Source organism: Tamandua tetradactyla, chromosome 4 (genome assembly GCF_023851605.1).
Source record: "Tamandua tetradactyla isolate mTamTet1 chromosome 4, mTamTet1.pri, whole genome shotgun sequence".
Classification (NCBI taxonomy): Eukaryota; Metazoa; Chordata; class Mammalia; order Pilosa; family Myrmecophagidae; genus Tamandua; species Tamandua tetradactyla.
The window spans coordinates 99,347,738-99,354,035 of NC_135330.1; the positions used below are offsets into that span (position 1 = coordinate 99,347,738).

The following is a 6,298-nucleotide window of genomic DNA, read 5'->3' on the forward strand; positions in this document are numbered from 1 at the left end:
AAAGCCAGGCAGTGAGCTGGGTTTGGCCCAAGGATACTGGCTGGTCAACCCAAGTTCTGAGCCAGTCGTGAGAATCTACTCCCTTCAGAGGTGGGTTCGGGGACCAGCCCTTAGCCGATCACACCTCCTGAGAGCTGACCAAGATGCGGGGATCAGCGGGAAGAGTGAGTGCACAGGCCGCTTTGTTCCGGGAATACAAAGGAGGCCCAAGTGGCCAGGCAGAGGCCGGGCCGGGAGGGGACACTAAAAGTAAAATGGCACCCATATTGGGCGTTGCTGGGAGTAGCCCCCTTCCCCAGGCAGACAGGGTCTTGTCTTTTCTTTTTCTAAGTCTGATTTTTAAAAAATACCTTTCTGCACAACTAACCTCACTGGGAAAATAGCATTTTTTTTTTTTCAAATGGTTAAAAACCTTTTATACACCAAGCAAGAACCAGCACCCAGGAACAGAGCACTTTTCTCCTCCTTCAGAATAAATGGAGACAAATAATCCGATGTTTATGCCCAAGAAAAGCAGAATTTCATCCAGGACTTCTCCCAGATTTTCGAGGTGCTAACCGAGGATGAGATGGGGCACCCAGAGACAGGAGATGCTGTTGCCTGGCCCGAGGAGATCCTGGGGTACAATGCCATTGGAGGCAAGTACAATCGGAGTTTGACAGTGCTGGCAGCTTTCCAGGAGGAACCGAAGAAGCAGGATGCTGATGGTTTCCTGCGGGCCCTGACTGTGGGCTGGTGTGTGGAACTGCTCCAGGCGTTTTTCCTGGTGTCAGCCAGCATCATGGATTCATCCCTCACCTGACGGGGACAGCCCTGCTGGTATTAGAAGCCACGCACATGGATGCCATTAATGACGCCATGGTGCTGGAAGCATGCATCTACCGTCTGCTGAAGCTCTGCTGCTGGGAGCAGCCCTGGTGTCTGAACCTGACTGAGCTGCTCCTGCAGGTTTCTTATTAGACTGAGATCAGGCAGACTCCGGACCTCATCACAGCCCCTCAGGGCAGCATGGGTCTTGGCAGATTCACTGAACAGAGGTGCAGATCCATTGTCAACTTTCTACTCCTTCTGCCTTCGTGTAGCTGCTGCCATGTATAAGGTGGGCACTGATGGGGAGAAGCAACATGCCAATGTCAAGAAGATCCTTCTGGAAATGGGAGAGTTCTTTGAGATTTGAAATGATTACCTTGACCTTTTTGGTCTGGCAAGGTTGACATTGACATCCAAGACAGCTGGATGGTGGTTCAGTGTCTGCCACGGGTGTGCACGCTCCTGCAGAATTATGAGCACAAGGTGGCTGGGAAGGTGGCCTGGGTGAACGTGCTGTCCGGGGTGCTGGAGCTGCGGACTGTGTTCGTGAAGTATGAGGAAGACAGTCACAGTTGCCTTCTGGGTTTCACTGAGTAGCGCTCTGAGTCCCTGTCCCCAGCCATCTTCTTGGAGCTGGCACACAAGATCTACAAGTGAAAAAAGTGACCCAGAGACTGTGAAGGCGGGGAGGGAGGCGCTTAATAAATTAGTCTAACCATAAAAAAAAAAACACAAAACTTTTATAGTTTCTCACTAAGAGCAAACAAATAATCCCAGAAAACATTGTCATTTTAACAGCATGAAACCCAAATTCTTGTTTTGCGTGAAGACACATCTAATAAGATAACTATTAAAAATCATATAAAATTATAAAATCTTAGCCTTGTAGCCAACCTTAACCACAACCAATAAAACTCACTCCCAACAAGACTTCTACAACTTTCTATATCCATCCATTTTGTCCTACACGTTTGTGTTTCTCATTCTGCAACAATCAGTTATTTTACTTTAGGGGGAAAAGTACTCTCTTTCCTTAATAGAAACACTTCCTGCATACTTTACATATTGAAATCAGTCTTCAAGCTAACATAGCAGGGTCTTTTCTGAAGATAAAAAGTGACCAAGGATGGGACTTTCTAAGAAAGTTGCAGTTGTGTGGCCAAGTATGCTACACCAACCAGTGTTATCTGTTCACCACTTTATAAGACCTGCCCCCATCTAAATTGGAAGCATAAGTTCAGCCGATTGACCATTTCCTCATATATAAAGAATATATAAGCACTCCCTTTCCACCCTACCCTCTACTTTCCTAATGGGACTGTGCCCGATTCATGAATCTCTCAATAAAGCTGGGAGATCCTAAATTGCATGATTTTTTTTTACAGCAGTAGTTGTCATTTTCAGTTTTTGCTTCTCTGCAGGTCTTCATTTTCTATAATATATATGTCTTATTTGTGTAAGAAAAATAAACCTGTCATGAGGACCGGCTTCACAGGTGTGCAGCCTGTGCAGGCATTAAGTCCTCGCACAGAAGGCCCTGTGCTTAGCTCAGTGCTCTGCTGTCACCATCTTGGAATTCTTAATACTTTTATCTTTGAATATGTGCATTGTAAGCACAGTCTGAAGGGCAAGGGGCATGCACAGCTGCTGTACCTTGCTGCTCATTTGCTCGTGTGCAGCCTTCCCCGTGAGCAAGGATGCTGGTGGACCCGCAGTGTGTGATCCTTCCATTGAGTACAGGTAAGCATGTTCCATTTAAGACTGAGGGGGGCACGGGCTGAAGCTGGAGAAGCCAGACTTTCCATTCAAACTGTAACTTGCTTCCAGTGAAAAAGAAGGTAAATGCAGGAAGAGTCCCAGTGACTACGGACCCCTGCCACCCCACCCTGCTTTCTCCTGTCACCTCTTGCTGTAAGTATAGAATTAAGTTTAACTTTCACACAAAATGGTGTAAAATGGGAGGAATGAAACTTACTAAACAAAAGTCTGCAAACCCAGCTCAGACTGGTCTCACAGACAGGGGAAGGAGAGGGCCTCTGACATAAGCCTACAATTGGCACCAGATCCCTATATGGGTATGTTCTAGTTTGCAAGCTGCCAGGATGCGATATACCAGAAATGGAACAGCTTTTAAAAAGGGGGAATTTATTAAATTGCAAGTTTATAGTCCTAAGGCCATGAGTATGTCCCAATTAAAGCAAGTCTATAAAAATGTCCAAATTAAAGCACCAAGAAGAATTTCTTCACTCAAGAAAGACCAATGATATTCAGAATTTCTCTCTCAAGTGGAAAGGCACGTGGGAAACATGGCGACATCTGCTAGCTTTCTCTCCAGGCTTCTTTCATGAAGCATTCCTGCTTCATCTCCAAAGGTCTCAGGCTGCATGGGCTCTGCGGTTCTTGTGGCTCTGAATGCTCTCTGCAAAGTATTTCCTCTTTTAAAGGATTCCAGTAAACTAATCAAGACTCACTGGAATGGGTGGAGTCACAACTTCATGTAACCCATCTAATCAAAAGTTACCATCCACAATTGGGTGGGCCACATCTCCATGGGAACAATAAAAAAGCTCCCAGCCAACCATAAAGCTTCTAAAAGAAAATGTAGGGAAACATCTTCAAAACCTGGTAGTAGGAGGTAGCTTCCTAAACTTTACACCCAAAGTACAAGCAACAAAGGAAAAAATAGATAAATGGGAACTCCTCAAATTCAAACGCTTCTGCACCTCAAAAGACTTTGTCTAAAAGGTGAAGAGGCAATATTTGGAAATTATTTGGAGGTCACATATTGGACAAAGGCTTGATATCCTGTATACACAAATAAATCACACAACTCAACAACAAGAGAACAAACCACCCAGTTATACAATGGGCTACAGATATGACTAGGCATTTTTCTTAAAAGCAAATATAGATGGCTCAAAAGCAGATGAAGAAATGTTCATTTTCATTAGTTATAAGGGAAATGCAGATCAAGACTACAATGAGATACTACCTTACACCTATAAGAAGTCCCATATATTTTGGGAACAAATATTTCATAGCATGAAATATGAAATATTTATAGGAAATTTTTATATGAAATATAGGCTGCTATGAAATATTTATAGGAAACTATAAATGTTGGAGAGGATGTGGAGAAATTGGGACACTTATGCACTGCTGGTGGGAAATGATAATGGTGCAGCCACTATGGAAGACTATATTCCTTGGGAAAATAGATATCGAGTTGCCCTATGACCTAGCATTACTTGGTATATACCCAGAGAAGCTGAAAGCAATGACACAAACAGACTTTTGCACACCTATGTTCATAGCAGCATTATTCACAATTGCCAAAAGATGGAAACAAACCAAATGCCCATCAACAGATGAGTGGATTAACAAAATGTGTTATATACATATGACGGAATATTAAGCAGCAATAAGATGAAATGACATCCTGAAGCACATGACAAGGTGGATGAGCCTTGAGGACATAATGCTGAGTGAAATAAGCCAGACACAAAAGGATAGATACTGTATGATTCCACTTGTATGACCATGGAAAAGGTAAAATCAGAGGCTTATAATGCAAAATATATGGGACTTAGAGATACATAGAAGCTAGAGATGGGTGAACAGTTAGCTAATGAGGTTGCACTCCAATGTAATGGAATAGATAGGAGTGAACATGATTTTCTAGTGGATCTGTCTATAAGTGATATAGACATTCATATTGAAGATGAACAATATTGAAAGGGGTTGTATAGACCTACATGTCCCACTGATTAACACTAGAAATATAAATTAGTTCTTGTAAGAACTACTTCAAAAGTATTATTCATGTACAAAGAGTGTCTAAGTCCAAGGTACAGGGGAAAATTGCTATTGCATGCCATGGGCTATGTTTAAAAGGAAACCATCAGCGAGGCTAAGCCTACAAGAGTCATCCCCAGAGAACCTTCTTTGTTGCTCAGATGTGGCCTCACTCTCTCAGCCAACAAGACAAGCAAACTCACTGCCCTCCCCCTCTCTACAAGGGACATGACTCTCAGGGGTGTAAACCTTCCTGTCAATGTGAGAAAGAAATCCTAGAATGAGCTGGGACTCAGCATCAAGGAAATGAGAAAAACTTCTAGACCAAAAGGGGGAAGAGAGAAATGAGACAAAATAAAGTGTCAATGGCTGAGAGACTCCAAACACAGTCAAGAGGTTATCCTGGAGGGATGGGCCATGGAGGCTCAGCAGGCAAGAATGCTTGCCTGCCATGCCAGAAGACCTGGGTTCGATTCCCGGTGCCTGCCCATGTAGAAAAAAATAAAAAAACAGCCATTAACATTAGAAAATGAACGTTAAAAAAAAAAGAGGTTATCCTGGAGATTATTCTTATGAATTATATGGCTGTCACCTTTTTAATTAAGGATATTGGAGAGGCTGGAGGGAAGTGCCTGAAAATGTAGAGCTGTGTTCCAGTCGCCATGTTTCTTGAAGATGATTGTATAATGATATAGTTTGCGCAATGTGACTGTGTGATTGTGAAAACCTTGTGTCTGATGCTCCTTTTATCTATGGTATGGACAGATGAGTAAAACATATGGATTAAAAATAAATAAATAATAGGGGGAACAAATGTTAAAATAAATTTAGTAGATTGAAATACTAGTGATCAATGAGAAGGAGTGATAAGGGGTATAGAAAAAAATAGGGGAAACAATGGCTTAAATATGTTGGGTAGATGGAAATACTAGCAATCAATGAGAGGGAGGAGTAAGGGGTATGGTATGTATGAGTTTTTTTCTTTTTTCTTCTTATTTCTTTTTCTGAATTGTTGCAAATGTTATGAGAAATTATCATGGTTATGAATATACAACTATGTAATGATATTGTGAGTTATTGATTATATATCAAGAATGGAATGATTATATGGTAAGAATGTTCGTGTTTGTATATTGTTATGCTTTAAAAAAATTTAAAAAACAAAAAAAACAAACAAACAAAAAAGGAAACCATCAGCACTACCACAAAAACAGCAGAGAGGTAAATAATGAGGGGAGGGACAAGAGTTAAGAGGAGGTTTAGATTTCCTATCTGGTAAGGGTGTGTTTATTGGTTTTCTTTCTCTTGGGAATAATGAAATTATCTAAAATTGAGAGTGTTGGTGGGCTGTGGACTTTAGGCCTTCTACATGATCCCTGATGAATGCAGGTGGCTGAAGGATGCACTGATGGAGAAGTAGATTGGCGAACGATGGTGTAAGGTTTTGCTGTAACAAAAAGGAACAAAGTCGTGAGGCATGCAATGATATGAATGAATGTATGGGACATTTGGTGAGATAAAATAAGCCAGAAACAAAAGAACAATGGTATGGTCTCTTTTAGAAAATGCTTACAAGGAAACAGGTGCCTAGATGGTAAGTTTTTATAGCAGACACATTTAGTCTGGAGTGGTAATTATTATTTCTGGATTTTGAGAGGCTATCATATATATATATGATATATATATATAACCT

General features: G+C 41.6%; 1 pseudogene; it reads left to right on the top strand.

Moving 5' to 3' along the window:
- The first annotated feature begins 781 nt into the window (after window positions 1-781).
- Window positions 782-1,476, top strand: LOC143679224 (farnesyl pyrophosphate synthase pseudogene; annotated as a pseudogene).
- Window positions 1,477-6,298: the final 4,822 nt, after the last annotated feature.